Here is a 16,242-nt window from a genome sequence, read left to right on the forward strand (position 1 = left end):
GAGCTTTTTGACCTACAGAGGCAGGCTGCAATCTTCCTTGTGGCCAGTTTGGTTACAGTGACAATCTGAAAATCCATAGGTGGCTTCTAGATCTAGACTGGAGAAAGGATGTCGCAGAGGCTCATTTTAACCCACCAGCTTGCATTATGTTTGCCAGTCTAACATTATAGGGCTGCTCATTTATCTCCGGTTCCCATTCAAAATTCAGGAGGATTGACTAGACATCTCCAGAATCCCAAAACACTCATTTTATTGTCATTGTTGCTACTAAGAAAGCAGAATATTCAGTGTTCCAAAGAGAATATATTAATAAAATTTGCTCCCTTCAAAGACTCTAATATAATTTTATGAAAGTAAAAACTGTATGTTATATTTTTTATTTTTTCCAGTGACTGCAATAACTAAAATGGGAAGATTTCTAAACCTTGCTTTTGGGAACATATAAATCAAAAGCAGTAATAAAAAATTGGATAATTTTTTAAGTTTCGCAGCCTGACAGTATTGCTTTAAAAACTGCAAATCTTTGACACATTATGGTTTAAGAATATGCTTTCACATGTCTAATTGCTAGCTGATAGAAAGACATGAATCTGTGTAGAATCCAAAGTTTCCATCTGTCTAGCTGATTGCTTCAATGTGAGTTTGCTAATAATGAATTTTATTTTAAAAAATGAACAAATTCATTAACATCTGAAAACGTGCTTTTCTTTTTTTCTGAAGATTTTAGTGTGTTTACACCTGCAAATCACCTAATCCCAGATTCCTCAACTTCAATCACTTTCCCTGGTCAGGCACCCTTACAGCATCCTCTGCTTTTATCACAGAATTGTTATTGCAGAAGCAGTTAGGAAGCTATTGGTATAACCATGCTTGATGGAATGCATCCCTCAGTAGACTGTAGGCTCCATGAGTAAAGAGATCACATTGGTTTTGTTCATCATATTTCTGTCATCCAGCGCAGAGCCCAATATATGATGAGTAAACGTCAATCGAAACCAACAGATCATTTATTTTTAATGCAGATGTAGATACTAGAACCAACTATATTTAAGCCAAACATTAATTTGAGAAATCTGCAAGATTTGAGAATTTAATTACTTATGTTTAAAGTAATTATTGTTAGGTTAGATATTACTATTGTCATTTTGTTCATTGTTTTCGACTGTTGTAGATTCTTTGTTCTTTGTTTCCTCTTTTGTTGTCTCTGTGATTTAATGATTTTTTTTTTTTTTTTTTGTGGAGGTATGCTTTGATTCTTCAATTATAAACTTTTGTGAACCTACTACAGGTTTTTCTTTTGTGTTTACCATGACGGTTACATGGTAAGCATGGTGTAGTCCTTTTGGGGTTCAACCTATTTGGGAATCCATGAATCTGGATGCCCACTTCTCTCCCCAAGTTTGCAAAGTTTTCATCTATTTCTTTGAATTGATTTTCTGCCCTTTTCTCTTTCTTGACTCCTTCCAGGATTCCCATAATGCATACATTGCTTCTTTTGATGGCAGACCATCAAAAGAAGGTAGGCTTTCTTTTATTTTTCTTCATTCTTTTTCTTCTTCTAATTGGGTCATTTCAAATGATTTGTCTTTGAATTCATTGATATTCTCCTACTTTGTAAAGTCAGCTGTTTCTTTTTAATTCTTCAGTTCAGGCACTGTACTCTTCAGCTTTAGAATTTCTGTCTGGTTTTTATTTATTTTTTAAAGGTTTGTCTTTATCTATTGAACTTCTCATTTGCCTCATGCATTGTTTTCCTAATACTGTTTCTTCTCTGTGTGTTCTTGTAGCACACTCAACTTCTTGAAGATTACTCTGAATTCTTTGTTAGACAGTTCACAGGTTTCCATTTCTTTAGAGTCAGTTATTGGAGCTTTATTCATTCCCTTTGATAGTGCCATGTTTACCTGATCCTTTGTTATCTTTGTATTCTTGCATTGGTATCTGTACTTGTGAGTATAGAGTCTCTTTAGTAGAATTTATGGATTTGTTGGCAAGGAAAGACTTTAGCCAGTCAGCTAGGTTTAAAGTAAGCTTGATGAATCAGCTGGTAGTATCTATAAGCAAGCAAGGTTTGCTGTTGGGTTCCCTAGTAAGGCAAGGGCACTGCCCATGCTCAAAGGTCAGAGGGAGAGTACCGTAGCTGGATTCTGCAGTCAGGCAGGATTGCTATTTAGACTCTCTGATTGAGTGGGGTCACAGATTATGCTCCATGAGTGCCTGGGGTCACTGGCTGGGTTCCCTGGCTGGATGAGGCTGCAAGCTCTGTTCTGCAATTGAGCAGAGCTCTAACTTCACTGCAGGGCTGGGTGGTAGATTGGACTCCATGGTACTGTAGGCTGGACTCTGAGGCTGCTCAGGATCATTGTCAGGCTCCCTGGTTATCTGGGACCAGAGGGTATGCTTAAGAGTTGGGCAGAGTTGCTGGCTTGTCTCCCTAATCATAAAGGCCATAGGATGTGCTCTGCTGCTGCTAGATAATCTGTAACCACACTTCCCAGAGGGGCTATGTTCAGCAGTTGAGCTGGAGTGCAAATTTGCTCCCCAACCTGGGAAGACACTGTTGATAAGCATGTAAATTGTTAAAGCTGCTATGGAAAATAGAATTAAGGGTCCTCAAACATTTTATAATAAAACAATCATTTGATCCAACAGTCCCATTTCTAGGTATATATCAACAACAAACAAACAACAACAAAAAAATAAAATCACTGTCTTGAAGAGATATATCTACACCTCCATGTTCACTGAATTATTTACAAAAGACAAGACACAGAAACAACTAAAGTGCCTGTCAACAGATGACTGGATAGAGAAAATGTGATATACACACACACACACACACACTCACACGATGAAATATTATCTATTCATGAGAAAGGAAATTCTGTCATTTGTGACAAAATGGATGAACCTCAAGGGCATTATGCTAAGTAAAATAAGTCAGGCAGAAAAAGATAAATACTGTATGATCTCACTTATACGTGGAATCTAAAAAGAAACTGAAAATGCTGTCTTGGTGATCACAGCTTTGTAGTAAAGCTTGAAATCAGGTAACGTGATGCCACCAGTTTTATTTTTGTTTTTCAACATTTCCTTAGCAATTCGGGGTCTCTTCTGATTCCATACAAATTTTAGTATTATTTGCTCCAGCTCTTTGAAAAATACTGGTGGAATTTTGATCGGAATGGCATTAAAAGTATAGATTGCTCTGGGCAGTATAGACATTTTAACGATGTTTATTCTTCCGATCCAAGAGCATGGAATGGTCTTCCATCTTTTTGTGTCTTCTTCAATTTCTTTCATGAGTGTTCTGTAGTTCCTCGAGTACAGATCTTTAACCTCTTTGGTTAGGTTTATTCCGAGGTATCTTATGGTTCTTGGTGCTATAGTAAATGGAATCGATTCTCTAATTTGCCTTTCTGTATTTTCATTGTTAGTGTATAAGAAAGCCACTGATTTCTGGACATTGACTTTGTATCCTGCTACATTACTGAATTGCTGTATGAGTTCTAGTAGTTTGGGGGTGGAGTCTTTCGGGTTTTCCATATGAAGAATCATGTCATCTGCGAAGAGAGAGAGTTTGACTTCTTCCTCACCAATTTGGATACCTTTTATTTCTCTTTGTTGTCTGATTGCTGTTGCTAGGACTTCTAATACTATGTTGAACAAGAGTGGTGAGAGTGGGCATCCTTGTCGTGTTCCTGATCTCAATGGGAAGGCTGCAAGCTTTTTCCCATTGAGGATGATATTTGCTGTGGGTTTTTCATAGATAGATTCGATGACAGCATGGTACTGGCATAAAAACAGACACATGGACCAGTGGAACAGAGTAGAGAGCCCAGATATGGACCCTCAACTCTATGGTCAAATAATCTTCGACAAAACAGGAAAAAATATCCAGTGGAAAAAAGGCAGTCTCTTCAATAAATGGTGCTGGGAAACCTGGACAGCTATATGTAGAAGAATGAAACTCGACCATTCTCTTACACCGTACACAAAGATAAACTCAAAATGGATAAAAGACCTCAACGTGAGACAGGAATCCATCAGAATCCTCGAGGAGAACATAGGCAGTAACCTCTTTGATATCAGCCACAGCAACTTCTTTCAAGATATGTCTCCAAAGGCGAAGGAAACAAAGGCAAAGATGAACTTTTGGGACTTCATCAAGATCAAAAGTTTCTGCACAGCAAAAGAAACAGTCAACAAAACAAAGAGGCAACCCACGGAATGGGAGAAGATATTTGCAAATGACACTATAGACAAAAGGTTGATATCCAGGATCTATAAAGAACTCCTCAAACTCAACACACACAAAACAGATGATCATATTAAAAAATGGGCAGAAGATATGAACAGACACTTCTCCAATGAAGACATACAAATGGCTACCAGACACATGAAAAAATGTTCATCATCATTAGCCATCAGGGAGATTCAAATCAAAACCACATTGAGATACCACCTTACACCAGTTAGAATGGCCAAAATTAGCAAGACAGGAAACAACGTGTGTTGGAGAGGATGTGGAGAAAGGGGAACCCTCTTACACTGTTGGTGGGAATGCAAACTGGTGCAGCCACTTTGGAGAACAGTGTGGAGATTCCTCAGGAAATTAAAAATAGATCTTCCCTATGACCCTGCAATTGCACTGCTGGGTATTTACCCCAAAGATACAGATTTAGTGAAAAGAAGGGCCATCTGTACCCCAATGTTTATAGCAGCAATGGCCAAGGTCGCCAAACTGTGGAAAGAACCAAGATGCCCTTCAACGGATGAATGGATAAGGAAGACGTGGTCCATATACACTATGGAGTATTATGCCTCCATCAGAAAGGACGAATACCCAACTTTTGTAGCAACATGGACAGGACTGGAAGAGATTATGCTGAGTGAAATAAGTCAAACAGAGAGAGTCAAGTATCATATGGTTTCACTTATTTGTGGAGCATAACAAATAATATAGAGGACAAGGGTAGATGGAGAGGAGAAGGGAGTTGAGGGAAATTGGAAGGGGAGGTGAACCATGAGAGACTATGGACTCTGAATAACAACCTGAGGGTTTTGAAGGGGCGGGGGGTGGGAGGGTGGGGGAACCAGGTGGTGGATATTGGGGAGGGCACAGATTGCATGGAGCACTGGGTGTGGTGAAAAAACAATGAATACTGTTACGCTGAAAATAAATAAAAAATTTAATTAAAAAAAAAAGAAACTGAAAATGTAGAAATAATAGATTGGTGGCTGCTGGGGGTGGAGGGTATGTGGAGAAAATGGATGATGGTGGTCAAAGGGTGTAAACTTCCAGTTATAAGATGAATAAGTTCTGGGGATCTAACCGACAATGTGGTAACTATAGTTAACAATACTGTATCATTTACTTGAAAGTTGCTAACAGTTCCTACCATAAGAAAAGGTAACTATGAGATGATAGATGTGTTAACTAAACTTATTGTGGTAATCATAGATATATATCAAATTATCACATTGTACACCTTAAACTTACACAATGTTATATGTCAGTTATATTTCATAAGACCAGGAAAAATTTGCAAGAATTTAAAACATTGCTACTCATCTCACTAACTTTCACTTTTTTATTTTGGAAACTATGTTTACTTTTCATAGTTGTAGGTCGATTATGCTAACCAGAGAAAATTGAAGTAAATAGCACATGGCCTGTAACATAGTAAGTGCTCAATAAAGTACTTACTAGTATTGTTGTTAATAAAATTATTACTGTATGCCCATTCTTCGGATAAATGTGAAAACCTCCTACCCAAAGTTATTTCAAAAGATAAGTGCTACAGCCCCTCTATCTCATGGTATGCCCCATCCACAGAAAGTTTTTTGAGATTCCTCCAGAACAGCAAATCTATTTGACTTTCTTACCCTTGCATATGACATTTGCTGTGCCAGAAAGGCTCTTCTGTTCCTAGTCATTAGCACACACAGTTCAACTTCAAGGCTTCCATGTCAGAGTTAATCTCTGTCTCATGGAACTTTGAACTTATATAATACTTTTAGCACATTTTACTTCATGTTTTGTCTTATTTATTTTTACACCTTCCAAGCCTCTAAAGCAGTGTCTGGCATATAATAGGCACCTACGAAATGCTTATGGTGAAATGTGCAAATCCAACAGAGTAGGTTGTCTTCTTTTAACACAATATGGATTTTTTTCATGCAGTTCTTTAAACTTGTTTCTATTTTATTTTTCAGAATGGTGGGGCTTTATTTACTAAAAATGATTGCAGATGTTATTAAGTATACCTGTCATATTTCCAGCCCAACATCATCAGGTGAAGATAAGCCACTACCTTTGTGTTTTCCAACACTTGCTACTGCAACTGGTTTTCTCAAACACACAAAAAATTCAATAGAGATGCTTTTCTCACAGACTCTCCAAGGATGAGGACACTCTCTCGGTCCACTGACAGCCCAAACTCCTAGTAAAGATTCTTAGTAAATGCTGGCTTTTGTTTACTATGGTAGAGAGGGGAAGAAATCAGAAATATGTGAGTGGTACATGTGATATATTTCTTTCTTAGCAGTGATAAATTCCTTCCTCCCAATTCAGTTTTACGGAGTCCTTTCCAGGTATGAACATGAGGCATGTTGAAAGTTACAAAGTTGCGAAGTGTTAAAACAGGAGCGTAGAATTTGCCAAGTTTACCATGGTGGATGTCTTAATTCTCTGCTTGGTAAGCTCCAGTTGAAATCAATACTGGAGTGGAGCTAAGCTATTAGGTAAACAATGCTGACAGTCTGCACTACTAATACCAACTCTCTTGCTTTATCTAGAACTGAAAGATTTCCTGGGATGTGGGACTGTCTGTAATAACACTGGGGAGGTACTGGGCAGTTTGGGAAGGGTGTTCTCTCTAGCTGATCTGTTTATGCTACACTTAGCTTCAGCAACCAGGAATGCACTCTTTTATTCTTCCTCATAGCAGCTATGTTCTATTATTAAAATAAAAATGAGGAGTTGTTGTTATGAGCTGGGTATTTATTAACAATATCTACATTTATTTATACTTTGCTTCTGGATAGATGCTATAGCACAAGGCTTAGTGACCTTGATTTTGAAGCCAAGTGCCTGGGTCCAAATCCCAGCTCTACCACTTATTTGTTGAGTATCCTTGGGCAATTTTTTTAACCTCTCTGTGCCTTAGTTCTTTCATGTGTAAAGTTCCTAATTCTAGACCCTATGTCATTGGCTTGTTATTAAGGATGAAATTGAGTGAGATGTACAAATTTCTTAAAATCCTGATTATTGCTATCATAACTACTGTTACCATTATTAATTTGCTATTAATTAGATGTGTAATTCTTTTTTAAAAAAAGATTTTATTTATTTATTTGGCAGACAGAGAGAGAGAGAGCACAAGCAGGGGAAGTGGTCGGGGGGAGGGAGAAGCAGGCTCTGAGCAGGGAGCCTGATGTGGGGCTTAATCCCAGGACCCTGGGATCATAACAGGCTGAAGGCAGACACTTAACTGAATGAGCTACCCAGGCACCCCTATATGTGTAATTCTTTAGTTTCCTTATCTGTAAAATGGAGGTAGTGTCTCATATGGCTAATGTGAAGAATAAGAGGGAAGAAGGAATATTAGAAAACAGCACAATGACTAGCAAAAAAAAAAATCTACTCTCAAGATTTTACTCAGTGTCATTTTTACTATTATTATCAAAAGTGTTTTATTATTGTTATTCATTTGTCTTATTCTGGTTCCAAACATTAAAAACAGCATTCATGGATATAAGCAGATGCTTTGGATTCCTGGAAAGCTTTCAATTATCTAATTTAATATTTCCTGTGATATTTCTTCATATTATGGCTCCAGCACCCAATAAACTGTCTCATAGGGACAACTTTTGCAGATGATAATACAACTGGGACAAGTTACTTAGCTTTCTCTAGGATGCTTTGCCATCCACAGGGGACAGGCACATGGACCAGTGGCAGTGACAACAGACTGCTGCTTTATCTTCAATGTGTAGTTGTCAGGGTCCTGAAGAAAATTTTACACAATTGACTGTCTGGGGCAGATGTGACTCCCCTGTTTTTGCCACCCTTCCCAAAGTTCTTAATTCTTATAGTCCAGGGACTGCACTTTTCAAAAACCTCAAAGGACAGATGAGATTAGAACTGCACGTACATAAAATGTTTCTTGGGAGAGGAAATGAAAAACTGGAAACAATTTTTAAAGCACACATTTCTGATTAATAACCAATGTAGGTGCCGGGGCACCTGGGTGGCTCAGTGGGTTAAGCCTCTGCCTTCAGCTCAGGTCATGATCCCAGGGTCTTGGGATCGAGCCCTACATCGGGCTCTCTGCTCAGCAGGGAGCCTGCTTCCCCCCGACCCCCTGCCTGCCTCTCTGCCTGCTTGTGATCTCTGTCTGTCAAATAAATAAATAAAATCTTAAAAAAAAATAACCAATGCAGGTGCCATGCTTGAGTTGAGAAAGAAAGAAAGGGAGGAGAGAGGAGATTGTAAACCAACTGGTAGAAAAAAACAAAAAGATTGGTTTAGGTATTTAGGTTATAACACCAGGGATTACATAAGTACAAATCAACCTTAGAACAACATTCGATATTATCAGACCTATGAGCAAGGTAACCATACCCAGCCTTTAAAATCTCCAAAGAGGTGTGGTATTGAGTAGGAAATGCCTGTCCTCGCATGAACTCATTGTACAGTAGGAGGATTTAAAAGTAGCTCTATTTGCAAGAAAATATGCAAACTCACCAAAGAGAGATATCAGATACTTTCAGGTGGCCTAAGCCCTGGCTCTCACAAATATATTCAGATGCTCCGTTCATTGACATCCTATGGTTGGATTTGGAAGTCTTTTGCACAAAACCAAAGGAGTGCAGCCAACATGTCCAACAAGATCAGTTTTACTCCATTTCTGTAATTCAGCCTTGTTCAGAGTGACCAAAAAAAAAAAAAACCTGAAAGGTTTAGGCTTCCAGTTAAAGAGAGGGTTTTAAGCCGAACTGTCCCGTAGCTTGTAAAGTGATAGAAGAGAGTCAAAGCAAGCACAGGCAGCGTGCCAAATGAAACCCAATATGTATAAGTGGAAGGGACACCAAGCAACCAATAATGGATAGGTACGCTTTCATATGGGGACAGCATCAGCCTTTCTCAACGCGATGGAAGATAAAGAAGATTTTCAAGATTTTAGAAGGTAGGTAGATCCATTGTCTTACTGAGAAGTGAATGTGCTTTAGGAATTCCTGGAAATGTTTTTATGAACATAATTTTATGAATAAAAGATGATTTCTGGAATTCACTATGAGTTCAGAGAGTCACTAGTTCTCAGGGTGTGTTCAGGAAGTTACAGTAAAATGAGTACATACAGCAACCAGGTAAATAGGAAACCTGGGTTTCTCTTTCTGGCCAGTGGAGTATTTTCCATGAGAAAAGTCACTTTTAGCCCTTTTAGTCTGCATGGGAACCGTGAGGACAGGGAGAACAGGGGTGTGCAGCGGCTTACTCTTTACATCACTTTCCAGCATGCGTGCACTTGCTTTTCCTCTTAGATTCTTTCAAGCCTAACAAGGTTGATACATTACATAACTTGTGCAATTTTACAACAGCTTAACCACACTTACGTAACAGGACCATTTCTGATGGACTTTCTCTTGTCATTATTCACTAGGTTTGGCTGCTTGTATTTTTCTAAGATCCTCAGACTAGCTTTTTATTTTTATTTTTTTAAAGTAGTATGATAGGCCATGTTTAAAGGGAATGAACAGGATGTGAAAATCTAGCAAACCGGACCACCATCATCTGAATATTTATTTATATATTTAAAAGATTTATTTATTTACTTTAGAAATGGGGGGAGGGTCAGAGGAAGAGGGAAAGGGAGAGAATCTCAAGCAGACTCCCTGTTTACTGTGGTGACCGAGGCAGGGCTCAATCTCATGACCCTCAGATTGATGAACTGAGCTGAAATCAAGACTTGGATGGATGCTTAACCAACTGAGCCCCTGCACCCTGTTCCCCCCTACCTGTGCCTAAACAAATAATATGTATTAATCATTTCACTTGTTTTGGGAATGCATTCAATATCCATTATTCAATAATTGGTTGATATTTATTATGTACTTACTATATTCTCAGGCATTGCTAGTAGCTAATCATATGTCTCTCTTTAAATTACTAAGCAATTTATTATCATAATATCTGTAATAGTCATTTGACAAAAACTCGTGCATTTTGTAAATTTAAAAAAAATTTTTTTTTCTTCCATGAGCCAGGTATTATGATGTTTTATGTACATCATTCCTAATCCTCCCCCAAATCTTTTCAGAATAGGAATTAAAACACTCTGTTTAAAGCTGAGACATGGAAGCCCATAGACACTGAGTGACACACCTCAAGTCACAGATCTAATAGTGGGGTTTTCCAAACCTTGATTGCTTGAGGCCCAGCTCACCCCCTTTTATTAGACCACATGTTTAAGAGCTGTCAAACCTTACTGAAAAGACTTCATATTCAGGTAAACAGAGCTTGAAATTTTACCGACTAATCTGGTGCTTTCCATGACTTATCCATTCAATATAATTTTACTTGGCTTTTGATTAAATTAAGATCTTAGTCATTGATTTTAAGCAATGAATCAGCAAGACTATGGGGTGGACAAAGAATAAAACTAAAAAAAGCCACAGGAAGAAAGATGATCTATGTGCAAGTGAAAAGGAAGACCTTAGACAGATGATCATTGTGACTCTAGAGTTTGAAAATTCTCCGTACTTAGGAAATTCTCCAAGGAGAAATCAAATGTTCACAAAGTGACCTAGAATTTTTCTTCTTCCTACTCTTTCCCTCCCTTTGTCTTCCCCTCCCTTCTTTCCTTCCTTTCATATTAATTAATTACTGATATGCAAGGTTCTATGTTAGATGATAGGACTGCAGTGATGAATCCTGGAAGACACACATGTTAAGGAGATAATCATAAAATATAATCAATTCTTTACCAGGTGCTAAGAAAGCTATAGTTTGCTGCCCATCTCTGCCTAAAATGGAAGCAGACAAAATATTTCCTGGTGTGCCCCCTCAGATGTGCTACAGGAACTTCAAAATCAACCCTCCCACAACTGCCACAAATATGATTTTATCCTTTGTTATGTCTCCTTTATGACCAAACACTTTGTTACCAAATCTAGGGATTATCCTTTATCTTATATTATCCATCAAGTCAGCCATTCAGTCAGACAATCCTGTCAGTTCTTCTTGGTAAATATCCTCTCTTTCAACTTCATGGCCACTGCAAATATTCACTGGGCATCTGTTTTGAAGGAGGCACTGGGATACAGGGGTGGACATGTGGCCTACAGTCTAGCACAGAAGGCCAATGTTGAGCACACCTCCTGGGTGTGATCATTGATACAGAGAAGTGTAATGTCCTAAGGTTGTGTATCACAAGGCTGTGAATCCTGTCTGAAGGTTCAATGAGAGCTTATCTAGAGAAGTAAAATTAAAATGAAAACCTAAAGGATGAGAAGGAGCTAAGTAATTAAAGAGAAGCAAAAAGAAAAAAAAAATTCAGAAAGAAAGGTATATCATTTGCAGTGGTCCTGAGTCAGTAAAGGGTATGGCGTCTGTGGAGAAAATAGAAAATTTCACGGAAATAATAGATTACCAGTTTTTCACCTGGCTGCTAGAGTGACCTTTCTAAAATGCAAATCTCATTATGCCACAAATTCCACAATGTTTTCCCACTGCCTACTCAATAAGGGTCAAATTCCCATTATGGTACATAGGATCCTTCAGTTTCCTTCCCTGTATTTCCTACCACCTCCAACCCCAAGGGCCAATAATTCTATTTTTGGCTTTTCAAATAAGTCATGCCTGTTCACATACTTATATCTTTACTAGCATGATTTCTCCAATCTAGATGCCTTTGTCTGTTTGGAAAACTCCTCTAATGGAACATCCTCTACTGGAACATTCTCTAATGGAACTTATATGCCAAGTTCTCTAAACCAGAGGTCAGCAAACTATAGTCCATGAGCCAAATCCAACCCTGTCAATGTATGCCCTATTAGCTAAAAATGCCTTTTACACCTTTTTAGAAGTTGAAATAAATTTTAAAAAAGAATATTCTGTGATATGTGAAAATTATATTGAATTTCAATGGCCAGACATGTAGTTTTATTGGAATGCAACCATGTTCATTTGTTTACATATTGACTGTGGCTACTCGGTACATATTCATTAAACGAACAAATGAATGAATGTAAATGCGGTCATGGCCATGGAAGATGAGAATGGATGTCGAGTGCGTTGAGCGCCTAACTGACACTTAATACCCACATCACAAATCTGTGTTGCTTTTCTTTATGATTTTTAACTGAATTTACAAAATGTAATAAAACAAGGAATTATTTGCATTTGAATGTAAGAAAGTGTAAGAGATACTGGACTAAACAGGAAAGGCTACATTGCATATTAAGTTCTTACAAGCTCCAGTAACTAACTCTGAACTTTTATTATCCGGAGGACCATTTCCTGACTTTTATGGGAGCCATTCTGGGCAGTATATTCACACTTTGCTGATGCCTTTGTGTGCTCTTGGGCCAATTTCTCATTTCATCCTTTCTTGCAACTGACTTATTTGCCTTTTGTACATGAGGCTGCATTTAATTTGGCTGAAAAGCAAGAACAGATATTGCAATGTGAGAAATGTAAAACTATCCCTATACCTAAAAGAATCACACACACACACACACACACACACACACAGAATCCACAGGATATGTAGGGGAGATTTTTTTTTTCCAGTGTTAATACAATGGAGACTTCAGCTTTCACCTAGGAAATGTCTATTGCTGAGATTAGGCCAGGTTAGTTATTTTCATTGAAATGCTGAAATGGGATTTCCAGAAATCTATTTTCATGAAAGATTTGTGAAGCCCCTGGGAATTAATTCCTTCTGAGCAAAAAGAGAGTTAGGAAAATAAATTTAAGGCAATAGCAGAGCCTTGGCAGTCAGAGAGAAGAGATGACTCTGAAAACAACAGGGTATTGGCTCTAACTGTCTGCCAGCCCAGGCCCATGAACTCTTGTCTAGTCCCCAGATATAAATGTTAAACCCAAAAGGATAGTTTCTTAGAATCTCGGTATGATGTTGAGTTATAAGCAGCATGGCTTTAGGTTCTCTTCAAAAGTGCATTAAAAAAAAAAAAAAGTGGGCATGGGGAAGGAGAAAGACCTTCTCTCTCACCAGGCAGCCTTGAGTCTAGAATAGATCTATGCTTCAGTGGCAGACAGGGGCACAGGCAATGGCCTGGCCACTTACAGAGGCACCTGCAGAGGAATTCTATGGAAATAAAGTTGTACCTAGTATGAGTATCAGCACAAAGTCAGCACCAGGAACTGAAGAAACACAGAAGAGGGCCATCAAAATTTGGAAAACCAAAAAAGTTTCCTACAGGAGGGACTAGACAATCTGAGACTAAATGAAGGAGTGGGGAGCTGGAGGAATATCTACTACAAAAGCTTGGCCATACTGAAGGTTATGGCCCCTCTGGGGGACTATAACTCATTTAATTCTGACCACAAAGCTTTGAAATGGGTACAGTTATCATTTCACATTACAAATGAGAAACTGAGACATAGAGAAATATCTTGCCTTGAGTTACATAACTAAAAAGTGACAGATCTAGGATCTAAACTCAACCAGTATACGCCCCAGGTCTGTCATCCTAACCTCTACTGTATAACATTATTCACTTAGTCCAGGGCCTCGATCCATAGTAACTGTACTGAACAGAGGTAATTTTGTCGACTTGTTTTGTTCAGTGAGTCTTAAATTTCAAGTAAGCAATCCCCGCCCTACCAATTCCCCTTTAGGAGAAAAGGCATATTTAAAAGTACACCAAATATTACTAAGAATTTGGTCAAAAGCTGATGCACATCATATATATAGAATCAGTCTTATATTCTACACCCTTTACATTTACGACCTTAAATAATTTTTAAGACCCATTACTGGCATCTCTTTTAAAGATAAGGAAGCTAAATATCAGAGAGGTTAACAATTTTTCCACTGGTCCCTCAGTGGCAAAGCTCAGCCTATATCCAGGATGCCCAATATCCTTGTTTGCTCCGTCTTTTCCACTTCATCTCCTCAAAGAGAAACAGACATCAGTGTGATTACTGAGAAAGAACCCATTAATTAATAGAAATAGTTTTTTAGTGTGTATTCTGTGTAAGTGCCTTGCTAGGTTCTGGCAGTGTAAAATATAAATGAGTCACAGTCATGGTCCTCAAACATAGACATGTGGAAGGAGACAAACATGAGGACAAATCATCTCCACATTCCACAAGCAGCCCACTCCTGAACATGATAACTTGTACTAGGAAAAAAGTAAACTCAAATCTAAGGGAGAGATTAGGGTAGTTTCTAGAAAGAGGTAACATCTGATTTGCATCTTGAAACGCTATTCATTTCACTAGAAAGTAGGATTCCAGGCAACAGAAATACTATAGATTGATCATCGACTGCTCATTTAAAAACCACTGTGGGGCAGGCCATATGCTGCATACTGGATTACAGGATCAGGCAAGATAATAAGGTCACTGCCTGTGCGCATCTTTATTTTAGTGGGAAATTTGAAGGGCTGCCTACAGGTGATTTGTCTTTTAAAAGTACAATGAAAATGTTTGATAAGAATACTTAATTTGGGGATATAGAGAAGAGGGAAGTAGAGATATTTCTGAAGAAGTGACAGTGAAGTTAAAGCCTAGAGGATACTAGAATTATCTACTCAAGTGGAAAACAGAGAAGGAAGAACATTAAGAGACAATAACAATACCATGTCTAATGGTCCTGATGCAATGATCAGCTATGCATGAAGATGAGCATTATCTACACATAATGTGGCCTAAGATGGTTCTAAGAGAGGTGGGCAGGGACAGGGAATACCCATGGGCAACAACAATGAAGCCATTCAAGGATTCAAAGAGAGATGAGTTGAAATGATCAAATTTGAACTCGTAAGACTTACTTGGACTCCATGGGGAAAGCCACAGGGTGTGAAAGACACCAGAATACTCAGGAAGTAAAGATAATTTTGTAAGGCTGGCGTTTAGGGCCTGAGGTGGAGAGTCACAGGAAATTCAGGCTCGAGTCAGATCCTGCCTCAGGGTAAGACATGTATTTTATTCAGCAAAGAATCAAGATATCTTGATGGTTTATATACAGGAAAATAAAGTCAAGAATTGTGCCCAGGAGATTCATGTGCATCCAGGATATTGCAATTACTAATACAGATACTGGATTGACAGATTTCTTAAGTATTTTACCAAAAGGTGGAAAGAAGAAAAAAAAACCTGTGCATTTCAATTAACCAGAGCTGCCTGGTTATGCTTTCCAGTTATTTGAAGTTTGTTGAAGACCTCAAATGCAAAAAAAGAAGCAAACTCAGGCATGGCAGAGAAGGGCAACTAAGATCTTGCCATACAATACCTAGTCAGATGGATCGTCTGGTAAACTTATGTGAGCTCCCCAGGGAAATGCCTGGGCATATACCAGAATAGTGCCTGCCTATGTGATGCAACCTCATTCTGCCTCTACTTGTGCCTCTGGGTGGTAATTATAGATTTATGCCTCTGGGTGGTAATTACAGATTGTTTGATCTCAGTTGGTAAAATACTACTCAATTTCCTCTGAAGACATCAGAGATGTATGTACTATAATAAAAATATTTTCCCATGCCACCATTTGAATTTCAAGCATAGATTTCTACTCATTTAATTTCTAGCTACTTACACAGGCTTTTTTACATAGAAACTGAGTACAAGTTAAAAATATAAGAACATTACTCATGTTTTTTAAGGTAAAGATGGATGGATGTCCAGTAAATTACACCTACTCCTACGGACTTTGCTGTTGATGAGGTTCATGAAGGTTAACTAGTTGATCAATCCATACTGGCTGCCTCCCATGACACAGTCTATATCCAGATGACTAGATTAAACAGATGTTGTAGGGGCACCTGGGTGGCTCAGTCATTGGGCATCTGCCTTCAGCTCAGGTCCTGATCCCAGGATCCTGGGATCAAGGCCCACATCGGGCTCCCTGATTAGCAGGAAGACTGCTTCTCCCTCTCCTGCTTCCTCTGCTTCTGTTCCCTCTCTCACTGATTCTCTGTCAAATAAATAAAATCTTAAAAAAAAAAAAACCCAACTATTTAAACAGATGTTGCAAGAGCCACCTAAGT

Source organism: Martes martes (assembly GCF_963455335.1).
Source record: "Martes martes genome assembly, chromosome: 8".
In the NCBI taxonomy this organism is placed as follows: domain Eukaryota; kingdom Metazoa; phylum Chordata; class Mammalia; order Carnivora; family Mustelidae; genus Martes; species Martes martes.